Below are 20,747 nucleotides of genomic sequence, written 5' to 3'. Positions count from 1 at the left end.
TAATGGGGAAGTCCTGTGTATATGTCAATAAAGCACTGTTAGCCAATAGGGAAGCAAGATAGGTGGGACTAGGAATCGAGGAGGACTCTGGGTGGGAGAAATACAGGGAATCAAGATGTAACCGCTATAGGGGTAAGAAGCCCAGAAACTTCTCCGGTAAGAGAAATACTTAGATTAAAAATTATGGGATAAATACTTAAGTCAGAGCTAGCCAGTAAGAAACAAGCAAGGCCAACAGCTTCATAATTAATACAGCATCTTGTGTTATTTGGGGACTACAACTTGGCAGAGCCCAGGCGACTGGTGGGAAAAAAACCAAAGACGCTGTCAAGGAAAAGTCTTCTCTCTACACAAGTTCTTAAACTTCCTGGCAAATTTTCACATAAACAAAGAGGTTAGCACTGAAGAGTACACCATGGGCAAAGTGTCAAGCACATCATGCACACTCAGTGTTACCTGATAAAAGGATAAGCCACTCATTTATAATTATGATAACTGAATTTAAAATACTCTATATTCACACTCAAACAATTCTATTAAAGCTAACAGAAGTAATATAGAAACTGGAGTCTGAGTTATATTCCATGGATCATTTTGGGGTATGTTTTACCTGTGTAGACATGTAACTGGAGATACTTTTTGTCTATTCTATTTTTGAGTCACTGATACGCTGAAGAAGGATGATACAATTTAAACACAATGAAAAACACAGCAAATGTACATGTAAGGTTTTCTATACTTTCTGTCATTTTTTTAAAGTATCCATTTACTCTATAGTGATGAATAGAGTTGAAAGTTTTCACAAATTTATAAAGTGGAGATAACACTGTTCAGTTTAAAGTAGTCTCTTTTGGGTAAACATTTCAATTGCAAGTTCGATGTTTTAAGGATTAAGGAATCTCTTTACCCTTCTCACAGGATGACAACTAGGCAGAAGGAAGAGAATTATGGGCAATTATGTGGTCATTGTCTTGTGGTTATAGAGGAAAAGAAAATGTACTAGTTAATTCACTAAAGACCAATCCGTTAGCCTCACCAGAGACATTTGGCATTTAATCTGGTCTCCAGGGCCCTGAATTGAATCGAACTGTAGCCTGGTTCTGAAACTTATGAAGCCTCTTGGTCCTAGTTATGACCTATGATGGGCCCACCAACACTTTTATGCTTTTGCTTCATCCAGATCTCAACCTAGATTTCAGCGGTTGTTTCAACCCTTCACTGACTCCACCAACACCTAACTGTCACCTATTTTTGAGATTCAACCCCTGAAAATATGTGTAGGGAAAGCAACACATAAGTCAACAGTCTAATTTAAAAATAGAGTAAAAATTACTAGTCTTTAACCCAGAAATTCTACTTGTCAGAATTGTGTTCTGACAAACTGAGAATGTCTGTAAAGTGAGGTGTGGTCATGTTATTCCCATCATTATTATTTGTTAAATCACAAGACTGGGAACTGATATATCTACCAACAGAACATGTGGAAAGGTGATAAAACAGTGATGTAGTTTTACCTCTATAGATAGAAAAGTACAGCAAAGTCATATAACAAAGGAATGTGTACAAATGTGTAAATTATGTATCCTCTCCATGCACAGAACTGGAAAAAACTACTATAGAGGGTGAGAAGAAAAAGAGGAGAAAGAGGCAAGGGGGAGTTAGGTACATTTATATTATTTCATGTCTTTTGTTTCTTCACTTGCATTTTACATTAAGATAATTCATTACAGAATAAGGCCCTGGGAGAGCTGACCCTGCAATCAAGAGAGCTGGCCCCACCCCTTACCAAAGGTGAGAAGAGAGCTGACCTTGATGGTGTGGGTACAGGAGAGCTGGCACCAACCCTTATTCTAAGCGAGTGGTTCAAGCAGAGGCCCAGACTGGCCAACTCAGCTACCACCTAGGTCCACATCCAGGGCTTGATTTTATCCACTCCACCATCTACCCAATCTACCTGCTGGAGCATGTGAAGGGACCAGAGCTACAGTATATCCCTTACCTGGGGGAATAGCAGAACTTCCCGGAGAAGTTTGAGTGAGGGTCCACGATTGATGGTATACTAGAGCCCAGAGACCTTGAACCAGTCCATCAACTCATTGCAATGGACATTTGTAGTAAAGCTGTTTGGACAAAAGGGTTTACTGTGTGACACACCACAGCTCCAAATGCCACTAAGATAAATGAACAGTGGATGGAGAGGCAGGACAGTTGAAGGAGCTAAGTGTTGGGTTTTTTTTTGTTGTTGTTGTTGTTTATTTTTTGGGGGGGGAGAATGCTACAAGGGTGAATGATGGATATGGAAGAACTGGGAAATGAGTGGGAATGGTGTGCATGAAGAGAAATACACAGGCACACAGACACACAGACACAAAGACACACACACACACACAGACACACACACACCATAATGAATTGTCCAGTGTATATCAATGATCCAGATGCTATGTGAATCTTAGTTTTGAAAGAATAAACACAAAAATCTATGGGTGAGGAAGACAACACTCTTTAACATCAGGAACAAAAGTTTACTGTTTTAAATTTTCTGGCACTTTACTCACACCACCACAAATAAGCAAAGCTTCACACTCTGACTTATTTTATCAGTCCCACAAATTTGAGTAACTCATAGAAAGCGAACAGGAGATATCAAGAACCACATCTCTCAAAGGGAGGCAGTCTCCATCAAACACTAACATGACATAAAGAATCCTTGAGCTATAGAAAACATTCATTAAAAGCTTTTAAAACTCAGGATGCTGGTCATGTAGTTCATGATAATGAGAAGCTTCTGAGAGACTCAAGTCTTGTCATCAGGAAGACAAGGATGGAAACTGCTGCAAGTGCTACCTCCTCACCAGGGATGTTCTCCCTGCAGAATTTGAGTGTCTCTTAGTGAGTAGGACTTCCCAGCTGACGTATCTGTATATACACTAAAATCCACCCTCCCTGACTCGGCATTTGGTACATTATGCTCTGCATCAGGCCTATCATCCAACTCATAGAAACCTAGATCCTGTGGGTAAAAGAAACCAGCACACAGAGAGGTAACAACAAGCAATGTCAGAAGAAAACCAGGAGAAAGTAGTTTAAAATTCTAAAACACAAACAGTTGGGCTATTAAGAATTCTTGCTACAAAACAATTTAGTAATAAAACAGAGGAAATAAATTAACTTTATTAAATTTTCATCATCCAAATGGGAGGAGGAAACAAACCAGTGATTAACATTCTAAAACATTCTGCATATTAATAGGGCAGAATCCTCAGAGAACCATTGCATTTCACATGGAAAGCATGAAACCACTTGGAAATTGTAGCTGCTTTGCAAAACATTATCTCAGAGAAATGGCACTCACTTGAGGATGAGATGAAGAGCATCTAAGTCTACCAACCACTTTCATAGTACTTAAAATAGCAGCAAAAAAAGAACACATTTCCTTCCCTGCCATGCTTTTATCTTATAAGAAACAGCATCTATCGGCCCAAGGGGAAAAACAGCACATCAACACAAAAGCCACCTGGCTGAAGATGGCTGTGGCTATATCTGCAGGAGTCCATCTACAGACATAAGCCCACTTAATTCTACATAAACCCATCCAAGCCACCAACAGAGTATTATATTCAAAAAAAGAAGAAACAGATCAATGCCACTTTCTTAAGAAATTATACAAGTCAATGTTCTAAATATATGCTCTAAAAGATACCAGACTACAATGAAGAAAAGGCAAAGAAAAATTACTTTCCTTGAAAAATAGTCCATGAAATGGAAACTGCCAAAGAGGATGTAAGTTCAAACATAAAGGTATAACAGTAAGTCTATAGATTAAATACCAACTTTGAACTCTGAATAAATTTTAAGTAATTTATTTCAAAGCAAAAATAGATTTTTCTACTTACAGTTATAGTCTGTCTTTAAACTATTAACTTTAATACCAGCTAGGGTTATAAGTGTCCATAAAAAAGCAAATTTGAAAGATAATTTTTGACTAACTAAATGAAATATAATATTTCAACACATATTTGGGGCAGGGTTTCTCTGTGTAGCCATGGCTGTCCTGGAACTCACTCTGTAGACCAGACCAGCCTTGAACTCAGAGCTCTACCTACCTCTGCCTCTTGAGTGCTGGGGTTAAAAATGTGTGCCACCACCTCCTGACTCAACACACATTTCATGATGTTATTCAATAAATATTTATAAAAACATGTATTATGTGTATGTAGCTATGAGGATAAAATGGTGAGCTAAAAATAGCTTGGTCACTGACCTCAAAGTATTCAAAATCTAATGAAAAGGCAAACTACAAAAGGCAACAATAAAAGTTCTCATTCATATGTGGTATCTGCAAAAAAATTTTTTAATCTTTTAAGAGTAGCTAGAAATGGTAGCATACACCTGCAATCCAACATGTAGGGGGCTGAGGCAAGAAGCCTGCCGAGCATTCAAGGCCAGTTTGGGCTACACTGTCGAATCAAAAATAGCTTGAGCTCAGAATTAAACCCTGTCTCAAGAATAAAAACTAAAGTTGAAGGTAGAAGGTAGAATGGTAGTTGCCATAGGTTCGAGAGGGGGAAGAAGAGAAGACATATACAGAAAGTTTAAGGGCACTAAATCATAGCTTGGAGAAAAGTTCTTGTGTTTCATAGCACAGAAATATACAAATGACAATATACTACAAACATTTTTTTGAAGCTAGAAAAATTGTAATGTTTTTTCTATAAATAAATTATATATGTTTGAGGAAATAAGTAATTTACTATTTGCAATATTGTGTAATGTCTACATTTATCCAACATATCACACTGTATGCCATAAATATGTATATTTTATGTATTAGTTCAAAAGCTTTCATATATTCCTCTGAAAGATAAATAGAAATGAATGTGTTTACTGTAGTGAACTGAATATAAATTTTTAACATGAGGAATTTCTCTTAACTTTTTCCCTTCTTTCTTCATGGCCTTGAACTCACAGAGATCCGTCTACTAATCCCGAGTCCTAGGATTAAAAGTGTGTACTCCCACCTCTAAGCTTCTGGCTGCTAGGATTAAAGGTGTATGCCTGGCTTCTATGGCTTGTGGCTGACATTCTTTGCTTTCTGAATCCTCAGGAAAGTTTAATAAATCATAAATAATGTGTCACCAAATTCAGGTTCCTTTAGACTCTATTCCAGGTTTCTGCCTTTAGGACTGTTTTAATTTACCTTGCTGATGAATTTTTGACACTGGAAGTGTAAGCCAAATAAACCCTTTCCTCCCTTAAATTACTTTTGATAATGGTGATTATTATAATAACATAAAAGCAAACTAGGGCACTGCTTTAATTCAATTTATTCTGTAATCCATTTCTAGGTACATTACTGATTGCTTAATATTTCTAAATTTCAAAATCTTATGCAAATTGGCAAATGAATAGAGTAATGCATTTAAGCAAATGATTGATTATTCCTAAATAAAGCTTTTAAATCACTTTGGCTGACATTACAGTTTGCTGAGCCATGTATTCAAAAGATCACATGCTGTTTCAGGTAAGATTATCTAATAAATGCAACCTCTGCATAACCCTTCTGTTTTAAATAATTTATATAAGATCAATTAGATATTATAGAAATACCACTAACATCCATAAATCAGAAGAAATTACCAGATGAAGAATAAATTAAAAAGTTAAGAGATATAATTTTTAAACACTGCTTTAAATGGCATACTTGTAAAAATTAGTGTCAAACTAAAATGACAAATAGTTCATCTATTATCAGAATTTCTAATTTTTTTGAAATGTGAGCCAAGTTCTATGTTTTATATGAGGAAAACATTTGTATGGAACACCTGGTGAATATAACTTCAAACATTAGAGTTTTAAATGTTTCTCTGAGACAGAAGGAAAAATATGGTCATCACCAAGAAAAGACTCAATATTGGGCATCCATTCACCAGAATTTTAAATAGCTACACATCTATTACTTCCAACAAATTATGCAGTTAAGACCCTTTGGGGTTAATTAGGTAGCAAAGGAAGCCATGGTTCTGCCACTCATATATTACAATAAATTTTGCAGTCTGCCTGCGGCATTAGTACAGAGAAACAAAGTATACAGAAACAGCCCACTGCTTCTTTATTAACCTAATACTAGCATCCAAAGCAATCACCTTTCAGAAATCCACTGTATCTTTGACTTTAAATAAGATTTCTATACAAAAGGAACTATCAGTTCACATATCAACTTCAAATTTAAAATATTCCTTTGTAACATATAATATTAGTCTACCTACATAGAAATTTAAATTGTTAAAGTGCAGATCCCTGTGTTCCTAAGTGTTCCTAACATTCCATGGATCAGAGCCCAGAAATGTTTAGTTGTAGTAAACTTTATCTTGTGTGAGTCTAGTGTATGCAAAAGCTAACTGAGCTTGAGCCAGTGGAAGGCAAACTACTAATCTAAAATACATAATAAATTTGATAAGAAACACTAGATACATGTGCAATCAAAATGTCTATCCAAGACATGGCACCAAGACCCAGGACAGTGGCATAGCAAGGGAACTTCTCAGAAATTAAGAGCTTTGGACTCATCTCAACCTTGCTGAACCAAAATTTCTATCTCAACAAGTGCCTCAGAAGATTTCGATTTTCATTAATGCTTGAGATCCACCGGTCTAGAGCAGCTATTTTAGGTGCAAATTTTCCTAGGGTACGATTTTACTGATATCAAAGACCAAGGATTAGTGTGAATTTTGTGGCCAATAACTGGCATACATGTTGTAGCAATACAAGAAAAGTCAAGTACCTGTTGAAAAATGGGAGGAGGATTCTGAGTACATTTTGGTTCATTTAAAACATTCATGGTGATACCATTTTTGTTTTATTTTAACAAGTATTGCATTAATAATGGAGGACAGAAGCTACTCAAAATGAACAAACCAGGAATAGGGAATGTTACACAGAGAAGTTTCATAGACAGCAATGGCTTCTGAGTTAATATAGTATATAATTAAAACATACTAAAGATATAAATGAAAACCAAGATGTTACTTGTTAATTCAGCATCATCTAAAAATGATACCATCCCATGTATCCACAAACTTGAGGTAAGGATATATTATGACATTTAATAAAATATTTGCTTTAAAAAAAACAGCTAGAATATAGGTAACAAAGAGACAGCCCCGATGAACAACTTCTTTTTTTAAAGTAAGTGTGGTTGCTACACCTGATGTTATTGCATCGGAGAAAACTGGCATTCCCTTTCCCAGTAGGTATCAACTACAACTAGCTTCTTGGTTATAGATGGGACTTTGTGTCCACTTCCCCTTCTCTGTGCTAGATTTTGTCTGGTTTGATTTTGGAAGGTCCTGTTTATGCTGTCAGTCTATGAGAGACCATTTTGCATCCATTCTGGAGGACACTGTTTCCTTGGAATCATCCATCACCTCTGTTCTTACAATCTTTCCAACTCTTCCACATAGATTCCTGAGCCTTGAAGGTAGGTGTTTGATAAAGATACCACTCAGGGCTGAGTGCTCCAGAGTCTCTCACTGCTAGCACCTTGTCTAGTTGTGGACTTCTGTGTTAACTATCTATTGCAAGAAAAGCTTCACTCATTAGGGTTTTTATGTGTATAGCAATATGCCATTTTAATGCCATGATCCTTTATTAGAAGGATTAGCGGCTTTTCTACTAATGCTTATGTCATACCTAGTCTCCAGTTCTTGGCCACTTTAGCAGGTAAGGATTCCATTGAATGGATCAGGCCTTAAACCCAATCAAAAAATGGCTGGTTGCTCCCATAACATTTTTATGTCTTTCAGGCAGGTCACTGTTGCAGGTAGCAGAGTTTGTAGCTAAATGACATTGATGAATACTTTCCAAGCATCATGAATGCTAATTTGTAGGGAGGAAGCATCTAGTTAGGAGTTTGATGGGGATGTCTTCTGTATATGTTTGTCTTATTGGTTGATGAATAAAACACTGTTGGCCAACAGGGAAGCAAGATAGGTGGGACTAGTAGATAAGGAGGATTCTGAGAAATGTAGGCAGAGGAGTCACGATATAGGACACGAGAGGAGTAATAGGTCCAGACTCATTCTCCAGTAAGAGAAGACCATGTAGATATACATAGATTAATAGTTATGGGTTACTAATTAAGACAGAGCTACTCAATAAGAAGTCCTAGTCACCTGTAAACAGTATTCACAACTAATATAATGTTCGAGTGTTTATTTAGGGCTGAGAAGGTTGCGGAACTGGGCTGGAAATCACATAACAGGAGTCAGCTCAAATCTCTTCATGTTTGATGACATAAGTAAGTGGTCTTCAGTAAATAGAATCTCACGATCAGGGTGTAGGGTGCAATAACTTTGGTAATAACCTGTGATGTTTGGAGGGGTCCATGGGACCTCTTTGGCCAACAAGTCAACAAAATGTAACCCATACCTTGTGTTTGAAGTTTTACTTGATGGCATAAGATGTCTAGGTGAGGCACTGTGTACTCATTTAAATTCTTCTCATATATGTATTCTTTTCATGTATTTTTAGGAAATCTCTATAGTAGATTTCCATATGGTTTTTATAAAGCCTTTAGTGTCCATTGTCCCTTCCCATATTCTTTAATTTATCCTGCACTTCTATCCTCCTCCTCACTTAATCTTCCTATTCTAGTTTCTCCTTTATCCCTTTATAATATTCTATTCTATTTATCCTTTCATGGAAGATCTGCTCCTCTTCCTGGTCCCACACTAGTTACCTAACCCTTGTTACTGTTCTAATCAAAACACACATATCTTAAGCTTAAAAGTTAACATCTGCATGTAAGTTAAATCAGTCAATATTTATCTCTTAAGGGTCTACATTACCTAACTCAGGAAGATTGTTTCTAGCTCTACCCATTTACTAAAAATTTCATTTTTCTTAACATCTAAATAATGTTGTATAAATTTCCCATGGTTTTGTTGTCCATTTATCAACTGATGGACATGTAGGCTGTTTCTAATTTCTGCCTATTATGAATAAAGAATCAATGAATTATCTACTATAGAGTCCTAAGGATGGCAAAGATGGATACTGTGGTAGATAAATTTATATATATTTTAAGGAAATTCCTCACTGATTTTGAGAATGATTCTACCAGTTTCCCCTCTCACCAGCAATGAATAAATGCTCCCCTTTCCCTCCTTCCTGCATCCTGTGTTTCAACACCATAGCAATGTCTATAACCAAGGAAACAATAATCCTAATTTACAGAGGCATAATATATGCTTTTGAAATGTGTAACTCTAAGTTGCAATGCTATTTATCCATATATTTCTGGATGCTATTCAAGACATAATAAATTAGCCACAGTCTTGTGTGAGAAATAATGCTAAAGACCAGAAATTTATCAGTGCAATCTTTAAAATACATTGTTTTATGAAAAGCAATACAGCTTACATATTAAACAACACTTCTCCAAAACCACTTTTAAACAGAGGAAAAAGGGCAAATTTGGGGGAGTTATAAATCTACACCCTCAGAACAAAATTAATTTTTTATATAGAGAAGTCTGGGAATTCTGTTGAAAAGTTCTTTTTATAAAATATAATGCAAGCATAAAATTTCAAATTTAGTATCACATCTCCTGTATCACTCTGATTATTTCGTTAACCCAAACTAGAACTCACAGCAATACTTTTTGGCATTTTATCATATGTCCAAATAATACATTAATTCCTTCCCCTTTTATTTTTCTTATTTTATTCTCTTCCTTTTTTATCTTGAAATTTTGTTGTAGTTGGGGGTGTGCAGGGGTGAAGGGCAGGTACAAAGAGACAGGGAGTGAATGGAATCAAGATACATGATTTTTAAAAGCACACAGAAAAAATTAATAAAATTCTCCCATTCAATAAAACAGAAAAACACTCCATTTCAAATTCATCAGAACTCTCTACCTCATATTTTTAGCCACTTAGTTATATGCACTTAGGTCTAATAAATTCTTATGCATTACCTTGCTTCTTTTCCATCATCTTTCTTTTCTGTTGCCACTCTCCTTTATTACTTTAAGCTTAGACTAAGTGAGTCCCCTGTCTTTGTCCTCAAACTAAAAACAAAAACAAAAAATCAAAACAACAACAACAAAAACACTACAAACTGGGAAGTCAAGCAGCAGAGATTTATTTTTATTTTTCACAGTTCTGACTGGGATCAGAATGCTGGTGAGTTGATCTCTTGGTGGGGTCTTCCTGGCTAGGAGACAGGTGCCTTCATGTCCTGTTGCACTAAAATGAAGAGAGCTCTGGTTTCTCCTCTTCTTATAAGACAGTTTACCAAACAAATGACCCAACTTACGATCTCAACCTTTAACCTACCAGTGACCTCAACTCCAAATATAGACACATATACGTTTAGGGCTTCAGTATATAAGGTGGTAAAGGGAGAGAAACCCCGTCTATAACAGTATCCTATCACTTTATAACCATATCTCTGCCTCCTGTAATAAACTCTACTGTCTGTAGCCCAACTGAAGTTCCTGAGAGAATCATTCTATCTTCACTGTTGATAGTCTTCCAAGGACAGATCTCCAGTACCTAAATTATATAGAACAACCATTTTACCTGCTCAACACAAACCACTATCTAAGATTTCAATCAAGTCAAATATTTAGATTAGCAGATCTGATTTGAATATGCTAAAACTTTTTAAAAATAATGATAAAGATAGTTCTGCTGCTTAATTAGGTTAAAGTGCCAATCTCAAATTCTAGCTTATATTTACATTTCTGCAATTTTTGTCTGAGAAAAATTTCTAATTAATGGCTCAGGGTGACATTCAGAGATAGAGCACTTGCCTTATATGAACCTGGGTTCAATCTCAGAATAGTAAAAGAAAGGAATAAGTCTAACACATGAAGAGGGTATCACCTTCCTATATAAACTATTTACTAATATATGTACTGGGTCTGAGATATCAAACTATATGGATTTATGTTACCTGTTAGAGGAAATGGGTGTTACCAATATATTGACATTATATCTATCACCAATACAAGTCATATTATGTTGCTGGAGGTTTCTTGTCCCTCCAGGTTCCACCACTTCAGTCCCAAATGAACACACAAAGACACTATATTAATTTTAAAACTGTTGACCAATGGCTAGGCTTCTTACTGGATAGCTCTCTCTTAATTATTAACCCATTTCTATTAATCTATGTATTTCCACGTGGTCTTGGCATACCAGAGAATGCCTGGACCTGTTATCACTTTGGCAGCTACATGGTGTCTCTCTGCTTGCCTTTCCCAGAATTCTCCCTGTTTCCTTGTCCTACCTATCTTCCTGCCTCTATTGGCCAAAAAGTGATTTATTCATCAACCAATAAGAGAAGCATATATACAGAAGGACACCTCCCATCAATATCATAAGCTAATAATACATCTGACATATTCTGGAAAGGAATACTAATTCTTCAAGCCAACTACTACATATCATCAATGGACCATCAATTAAATCAAAAGGGACCCTTAGTCACTTGCCAGGTAGGTATAACTGAATTTTTAAAAATTAAAAGCATTTTAAATCTTCCTGAACCCAGCATGTGGCTGAAGTGCTCTTGTATAACAGCAGAATCGATTTCAATAAATCAAGATGCTTTTCCAAATATGTGGAATATATAGACCACCGTGGTAGCTATTTCAGAAGATAATATTAAAGAGCTTAATATTTAGTTACTGCCTAATTTTTAAATAGATAAATGATATTAAAGAAGTAAAATCCAATTTATAAAGCTATTCAACTTGGCACATGACCAATGAAGTCAAAGGCTTAATCTATATATAAATTGATTGGTATGGTCTGTTCTTGAAATAAATGTGGAATTCTAGAATGGTCTTGAGTTCAAGGAAGGCATTTATAAAAATTCACTTGCTGGGGAATAGGGAGATAGATGGCTCAGTGGGTAAGTACTTCCTGTAAAGGCATAATCACTTGAGTTCAGAACCCACATTTACAAAAAGGGTTTGGTGTAATAGTGAACACATGTAACCCTAGTACAGGGAATGAATGGGGTTGTACCTAGAAGTACCATAGGGCTGGCTAGCCAGCTCATCTACCCAAATCCCCAAACTCCAGAGTCATTGAGAGACCTTGATTTAAAAAACAAAACGGAGAGCAACTGAGAAAGACCTTAGATGTTGACCTCTGGCTTATACATGCTTATTATACTTATACATAAGTAAACACAAACACACATAATTCCTGTTGAATACTAATGAAAATAATAGAGGATAATCATCTTTGAACATGAAAGAAAGCATTACCATTTATTCCTCTGATGTGAACAAATTTAAAATGAATATGCATATAGATTTTTCCACACTAAAATTTAAGGAAAGTAATAATGCCTGATTAATCTCTTAAATCAGTTCCTGAGAGAAAGGAGAACAAGGGTAGATCAATGCATGAAAAGCTAATTACTGTATGATATAGGGAATGCTGAAGCAGGGCATGTGAGTCCCTGATGAATGAAGTAGGTATCCTAAGTCAAGATGGATCATGGCTGTAAAGTGGACTTGGTTATGTAGCCAAAATGCATAAAAAAATGATCAGAATCTCCTCTCCTTCCTCTACCCCACCCTTCCTCTGTCCCTCCTCCCCCAATCTATCTATCTATCTCTCTCTCTCTCTCTCCCTCTCCTACACACACACACACACACACACACACACACACACACACACACACATATATATATATTTAGATAAAATGATTAATTCTTGGTAATAATCCAGGATCCCCAAAGCATACTGACTCAGCATTTCCTTCTGGCCCATCTCCATTCCTTTGTGTCATCCACAATCCCACAGAAACACTTTCTATCAATGTCTACACTGGCTGAGACATAGGTACTTAACCTCCACTATCTTCCCAGTTCTCCATTTTGTTTCTACAATTATTCCTAGTCCTGATGCATCATGCCTGCTGGAGCTCCTCTTCCCATCCTACCTTCATTCCTGAGCCTCCACCTCTTGGTGCTTAAGAGATTCTCCTAGATGTGCTCCACTGCCCTCTCAGCCTTCCCTCCTAGCCTATCTCCATTCCTTTGGGTCACCCACCAACACACAGAAAGAGTCTCTACCAGGGATCCACAGTCACTGCACATGCCTAGGATCCAGAGTGGCCAACAGCAAACAAAGAACAGAACACCCACCAAACAAAGAAATAAACGCACAATCAAACAACTCAAACATCATAACCACAGATGCCTAAATCACAACACAAAAAAATTCAATTATGAACAGGCAAGATAATAAGCTTCCTCTACAAGGAATAGGCCCGTAGAAATGAAATGTAACTGAAACAAAAGACAAGGACTTCAAAATCACTGCTATGAACATGTTTATGGACATGAAAGAGAATATGAATCATCTTAATGAAGACAGTGAAAACACAGAACAGTTGAGTGAAATAATGAAAACATTTCAATACATAACAAAGAAATAGAATCACTAATTGTAGGAGTGGTCTAGTGGTTAGGATTCGGTGCTCTCACCGCCACGGCCCGGGTTCGATTCCCGGCCAATGCACCAAACTGTAGGCTTCAACGGACGCTGTAACGATAAGCGACACTTACTGGAAGTAAAACTAAGTATTTATTGTAGAAATTACTCACAAGATACCAAACAAGTAACCCAGACGAGACAATCAGTTTTCCCGCTGCCGAACCGGAAGCCGAACTCTGGGAAAAGAGACCGAGACTTTCTGTGTGCTGTCTTTTATACCTTCCCCCGTAACGCCCCCTAGCCATGCCCAAAAGTGGGCCTGGCTAGTGACGTAGTTCCGCCTATGTACGTATACGTCTTTACGTCCAGCCGTATACGTCTTTAGTCCTGCCTAAAGTGGGTGTGGTTAGCAGTGTGGTAAACCGCCCTTTTATTACCTCATCTGTATGCGCCTCTAATAAGTCACATGTTTAATGGTGGCATACAAACTTCCTCCTACAATTCCCCTTTTAGTCTAAAAAGGACAACTAACTTGTGTCCATGAACAAAATGTATCAAACATCTATTCTATCTAAACCTAAACTTATCTGAAAGAAACACCCAAATATGAACACCTCCTTCCAATCCCAACTACAGCGTCCGTTGAAGCCTACAACTAATGAAAAACTAAAATGAAATAAAACTGGAAATGAAAAACTCAAGACGTCAAGAGAGAACTGAAGATCTTGAGGACACAGTAGAAGAAATGGATAGCTCAGTCAATTAAGATGTAACAGATACAGGATATCACCTAAACGTAGAAGGACTGGCTGGGCAAGTGAGAACAAAGTTTGATGAGTAGATTTTCCAAATTCAAAGCTCTAGCTGACGGGTATGGCAGACGGGAAGGTTCACTGCAAAGCAGGAGTGATCCTGCTGCAGAAGGAAGTAGGCATGCCTGGGGCTGCAGTAGGGAAAGCACATCCAGCTGTAGATACCAGTACCAGTCACCCCTATGAGAGCACCCAGGGAAAAGACTGTGTCCCTATGTGAGTCTCAATGTTATGCCTTCTTTTGTGAAATAGTGGCTTTGTTGATATAGCAACCTAAATATCTTCATCTTGTAAATGAACTAAGAAGCCTCTACTACCCTCTATACGTAAAGAACATTAGCTGTTCAAAACTTCTTTGTTTACAGGAATTTTAAAATGAGATAGGTTCTAATATGGTATGAAGGACAGTCACAACAATGAGAGACTTGTGCAATAAATCACATGAATTAGCTTCCCACCCCATTCCTTTTCTATTTTATAGTTGGTTATTTTCTTCACTGTACTTAACACAATCCAAAATCATCTTAAACTGTACTTGTTGCCTTAACCTAGAAAACTTTATGCTGACCTTTATTTCTATGTAAATTCTATGAAATAGAGCTTGTCATTCTTGACTTTCCACAATCTAAGTACCTTAGAAAATTTCTCCTATTAGTCAGTAAATGTTTGCGGATGAAATGAATGAGGACTGTGTTGAAAACTCCTCATTAAAGTGCAGGATAACAGTAACTTTCATATGTCAGAACTATAATAGAGTGAGAGAGATTTCTGTTTCTACCAATATCTGATATGTAATCAAATATTAGACATGTTAAGGATTAAGAGTTGAGTTCACAATTAAGAAATATTTTCTAAGTCACAGAGCTGAGCAATAACTGATGAAACTACCTTAGTACTTATTAAATTATATTGTAGGATGGGAGGCAATATTTAAATTATAAGTTCATCTAAAGCAGTGATAAAAATCATATAAAGAATGTAATAAGCCCACTGAGAGTATAGACCAGTCGTAGAGTACTCCCCTAGCATGTATGAGGCCTCCAAGTTCACTCATGCGCTCTCTCTCTCTCTCTCTCTCTCTCTCTCTCTCTCTCTCTCTCTCTCTCTCTCTCTCTTCCTTCCTCCCTCTCTCTCTTCTCTCTCTCTCTCTCTCTCTCTCTCTCACACACACACACACACACACACACAGTGAGGGGTGGGGCGGGGATACAATGAGCGAGGCATGGAGGCATATACCTATAATCCCAGACTCTGGAGGATGAGGCTTGAGGACCTCCATGAATTCTAGGAATGCTGGGGGCTGACAGTGAGTTTCAACCCAACTAGGGCTCTAAGTTTCCCTCTCAGCTTGGTATGGGGAGGGGTGGGCACAGAGAGAAGAGATTTGAGGACTGAATAAAATGAAAGTAATCTTTCCTGTGTAAGAAAAAAGCTAACTAAGTGGCTATTCAGAGAAGTCAAGGCAGCAAAGAAAGAACCATACAAATTACAGAATTAGGAGTCAGGGAGACACAAGGTTCCCACAGCTTTTTTCAGTGATAACCCATTAACACAAAAGGCTGTAAATTGGAAGTCTAGTTAAATCCTGGCACTAAAAAACTTTAACAAGAAAACAAAACCAAAAGTGATTATATTTTTAAATAATAAAAGTTGGCATGGATAAATTCTCCTTTTAAGTGTTTCAATTTTTATCAGCAATCTACAGCATGAGGGTTCACTGAAACAGCAAGGTTATGTGACCAGAGGAAAGGCCGAAGGCCATACTGGGTGAGGTCTACTTTGAAATACTTGACAAAAGAATGGGAATCTCTGAGCATGGATGGTTTTCTGTGGAACTATGTAAAGAAAACCAGGAAAGCAGCATGGGAAAGGACTCACAAACTTACACCCTTGCAAAGGTCATTCTGAAAAGTCAGTCACTCATTCATTTGTGCTTGGGTGAAACTGCACTAAAATAAAAGCCCCAACAGTCTCCACTGAAATGCATTCTTGAAAATCTTGCAAACTAAATTCCAAATGCTAAAGACATCCACATAAAAAAAAACTTTCTATATTTAAAAGGTAGTTATGGAGTACAAACAACCATATAATGAATTATACTTTGATTTGATGAATGAATAAACAAAAGAGCTTGGTTTTATCTTTTTAAAATTCTATAATTCAATATTATAAGTTTAGAAGAGAGTATGCTATTTCTAACAACTCCAAAATATCTTTCAGAATACACTAAATAAAATGTTGTAAAATAAACAGCATCTTTCTATAAACTAATTAAAGCATTTTTTTTTTTTTGGTTTTACGAGACAGGGTTTCTCTGTTTTGGAGGCTGTCGGTCCAGCCTGGCCTCGAACTCATGGAGATCCGCCTGCCTCTGCCTCCCGAGTGCTGGGATTAAAGGCCACCAACACCCGGCCTGTTTTACCTTTTAAATTGTATTTTTTCCCAAGGAAATTTCCCCTTAACATTAATGGGACTGATCAAGACCCCCTGAATGTGGGTGTCAATGAGGAGGCCTAGGTAATCTATTGAGCCTTCGGATCAGTATTTATCCCAGGTATACAAATCGACTTTGGGCGCCCATCCAACAATGACAGATGCACTCTCACCCTGAACTCTTGGAGGAGGGTCTAGGCCCTGCCCTGGATGAAATCACAGACTATGGACACCCCCATGGAGGGCCTCACCCTCCCTGGGAAATGAGGGGATTTTGGAGGGGTTGGTGGGAGGGCATGGGAGGAGGGGAGGGAAAGGGAAAGGGACCTGGAATTGACATGTGAAGCAACCTTGTTTCTAATTTACATTTAAATTTAAAAATAAAAAAATAAAAAATAAAAAAGATAACAATGAAGCATTAGAAGAAAGCTAGGTTTTGTAAGTTGTATAACATCTTTACCAATGGGCTATTTAAAAATATTCTTGCAATTAGTCATAATAAAGAAGAGAGTGACAATAACTGAAACTATTGTTAAAGAAAAACAACGACATAAGGCAAGGCAAGATTAAGGTACATCACAAATGAAAAGTTTATTGCTATAAAAATAAGAGATACAATGTTTTGATAAAAGCCTTCATTCAAAGTCATTTCTATAAACATAAAGCATACTAAATGACCCCTGTTGGTATATATTGTAAGACATTGTATTTCACCAATATTTGAAATTGCTTACATAGCACATGTATTTTATTAAAAGTCAATACATTCCTTAGACACTACTTGTCCTGAGAACAGCTCACTTGCAAAACTGGCCCCAGCTGGCTTTGAAAATTCAACCAACAAAGTTTCTCTAAACTTAAACAAAATTTCCCCTAAAAAGAAAAGGATGGCCCACTGTGCCTTGCCTGTGCAAATACATGATCAGTATTAAATGTCTGCTTTATTCTTGGAATGTAGAATTTTGGAAGGTGCCAGGAAAAGGATTCCTTGACCAGCTTGCAGTGAGAACTTGGGGTGCTAAGTAAATGAGCTCCACTGATAATATAACACTTCACATTTGCTATCACAACTCACTGCTGGAAGAATGAAATGGTCCCTGTGGGACTCCACTCAGAGGACTCATTAATGCTTCTACCTGTTCTCTTGACTAATTTCTTTTTATGTCCTTTTGCTGTAATGAATCTCAGCCATGAGTGTAATTATATGCTGGATATTAATTATTAATCATTCTAACGTATCTCCAAGCATGAGGAAGGTATCCCTGATGGGGTTTGGCATTAATTTTTTGGCATTAATTTTTCAAATAATCTAGGTTCATTCATAACAATATTGGCATACTAAAAAAAAACAAAAAAAGTTTGATAAAGGCTGAAACAACTGATCTAAAATTCGAAGGAAATAAATGTAAAAGCTGTGTTGGTCAGTGTGACGTGACTATAGCAGATGGGGTGGGATGAAGTTTTATTTTGCATTACAGTATTGGTACATGGTCTACCAACCTTATTGTTTCAGGCCTGAGACAAGTCAAGACATCACAGAAAGCATGCATGTTTGAAGGAAGCTGCTAATCTCCTGATGTCTGGGAAGCACAGGAAAGGGGACAGGGTCTTATAATTACTTTCAAGAGGAATGCTTCCATAGACCTAAGAACTCCTACTACACCCAATTTCTCAAAGTTCCCAGCACTTCTCAAGTTATCATGCTGGAAACAACCCTTTACGAAAGGAGTCTCTGGGAATATTATGATCCAAACTACAGGATGATGTAAAACTGCAAGTTTAATTTTTTTTTATTTTTTGTTTGCTTTGTTTATTAGAAACAGAGTCTCATTATGTAGTCTAGCATAGACTCAAACTTATGGCTCTCCTGCCTCCATGTCCCAAAGTAAAAGTATTGTCTTTAAAAACATAAAAGGCATAGATGTAGAAAATAAAATTAAGTATTTATTTAAAATTTATTTATTGAAAATAAATTCAGTATGTTAAAATGGATATATAACATATTTATAACTTTAAATCTGATTTACTCTCTTGGCTGAATGAACAATAGAGATATAAACAAAGAAAAATAATAGATTCATACTCATCTATTATTGAGCATAGCACATGCAAAAATATTATATTCAGCTCTGAGCTCATTTAAATAAGAATATATTAGGAGTTTATTCAGAGAAAAGCTGTTGAGAATCTTCTAAATCAAAGGTTTTAAGATTGGTCAAGGCTTGGTGAATACTTGACAAAACAATGGTTCTATTAAAGTACAAAGAAAGCTTATAGAAATATAAATTTATAGAAATATACATTTCCCATATAATCACAGTTAGAAGAAAAACTATCTAAATGCCACAGTCAGCCCAATAACTACTCCCCTTCCTTTGAGATGCATATCTAAGAACAGCTTATAAGTCCACTAGCTGTGAACTCTGGAAGAAAAAAATGTAATTAAGATGGACAGCTATATTAAGTAATCTTTCAAATCTCCTAAAACACTCTTTGCAAAAGATTGTCTATTTATACAGCATATCCGGAAAGCAGAGGAGAAAAGGAGAGTGAAGTCAAACCCCACTGTTACATAAGTTGGCAGAACAATCTATAGGGAAGAGACTCAATCATGATTAATACCTCCAAGTAAAGTCCCTTCAGCTCAACATACAATTTACAATACACAGATCACCTTGTAGAAATCGCCAAAATGATGGAGTGGTCACTATAGACAAAGCATTCTGAGGACCACTATAAGATTTGCACATATGGTCTTCATGTTAGGGAAATCCTAAGTCCCAAACTACGCCTGGGATCCACAGTCCTCAACAGCTGACGTCTTCATGTTCACACAAGGCCTCAAAACCTCTGGTGTTTTTGTTCAGTTAATTTTACTTAATTTAACCCCCCACACACACACACCTATATAAGCTATCACGGTTACAACAGAGGCAGCATACTGAAGGGCAAATGCTAGCCTTTCTCAAAGTATGGCATACACCAGATACAGGGAACTAGCCAACAATGAAGACTGAATTAATACAGGAAGAATAGCATTAGCTGACTTCAATGTCTCAAAAGAATAATAATACATGGCTTTAACCACCAAAGTAGCAGCACTGAGTAAATGGAAAGTTAATTAAAATGGGAAGATGACCTCACTTCAACAATTCAACAATTTTTGAAAACTGGTTTGTAACAAGATATTTGTTTTTAAGTTGTGAAAAGAAAATATGTTAAAGGAACTTCTTGAAGGAAACGGAAGGGATACACTGAAAACTCAGAAATCTTACTGTATTTGTTCTATGAATTGCTGAGGGTAAGGCTTCTGCAGAACCTCACAGCAAAACTGAGAATAATCACAATTTGACTTAGTATTCCTCTTTTAAAAGTAAAAAATACTACATATGGATAAAGTTTTATTTATGAATATTTTCATGAAGACTATGCCATAAGATGAATAAATGTTTAAGATATAAGTAACTACATCTTAAATTCCCTGCATTTCAAAACTCCTACTTCATGGGGGGGGTGGAACAAAAGAAAACTAGAATCAGTGGTTATTTTCCTACCTAATTATATCAGGTGAGGGAATACTACATGATTTATTCTCTGTAATCCTATTTAAAATACCCCAGATTTTTTCTTATGCAGCAACATTTCTTTTTCTTTTCTTTTCTTTTCCTTTTTTTTTTTTTTAACAAGACAGGGTTTCTCTGTATTGTTTTGGAGCAACATTTCTTTAAATATCAGAAACAAAAACCAAAAAAAATCTAAGTTAAAAATAAAAAAGAAGATAGTTATATGGAAGTAATGGGAATTAGAATCTAAAGATCAATTCACAGGAATTAACAACTCAAATTCTTACAGAGTTGTTAGGAACTAGAATGGGCTGCTTGTAAAAGAGAAAGCTAGCAGGTTTATGGAGGAGGGAGAAAATACAATTTTCCTCAATTTATCTCTACAAGCAATCGATGGTTTTTCTTAAAACACTATACCTTGCCTGCTATGGAAAAGGTAGGAGGACTCCAATGATTCTCTGATTTTCTTATTT

The 20,747-nt window shown here is 36.6% G+C and overlaps 1 protein-coding gene and 1 long non-coding RNA gene across 4 annotated transcripts in view; both read right to left on the bottom strand.

The window, feature by feature from the left end:
* Positions 1-20,747, bottom strand: part of Rabgap1l (RAB GTPase activating protein 1 like) — a 508,921-nt gene that overhangs the window by 296,228 nt on the left and 191,946 nt on the right. The gene's annotated exons all lie outside the window — the stretch shown is intronic.
* On the bottom strand, positions 10,124-13,384 carry LOC121136768. Its single transcript, XR_005873886.1, has 2 exons — positions 12,970-13,384; positions 10,124-10,250 (listed from the first exon to the last, which is right to left on the bottom strand). It is a non-coding gene; the product is annotated as an uncharacterized LOC121136768 (long non-coding RNA).

This window comes from Mesocricetus auratus, unplaced genomic scaffold, assembly GCF_017639785.1.
Source record: "Mesocricetus auratus isolate SY011 unplaced genomic scaffold, BCM_Maur_2.0 Super-Scaffold_100676, whole genome shotgun sequence".
Taxonomy (NCBI): domain Eukaryota; kingdom Metazoa; phylum Chordata; class Mammalia; order Rodentia; family Cricetidae; genus Mesocricetus; species Mesocricetus auratus.
Note: the sequence above shows the minus strand (reverse complement) of the source record. Positions and strands in the feature narration are given on the sequence as shown.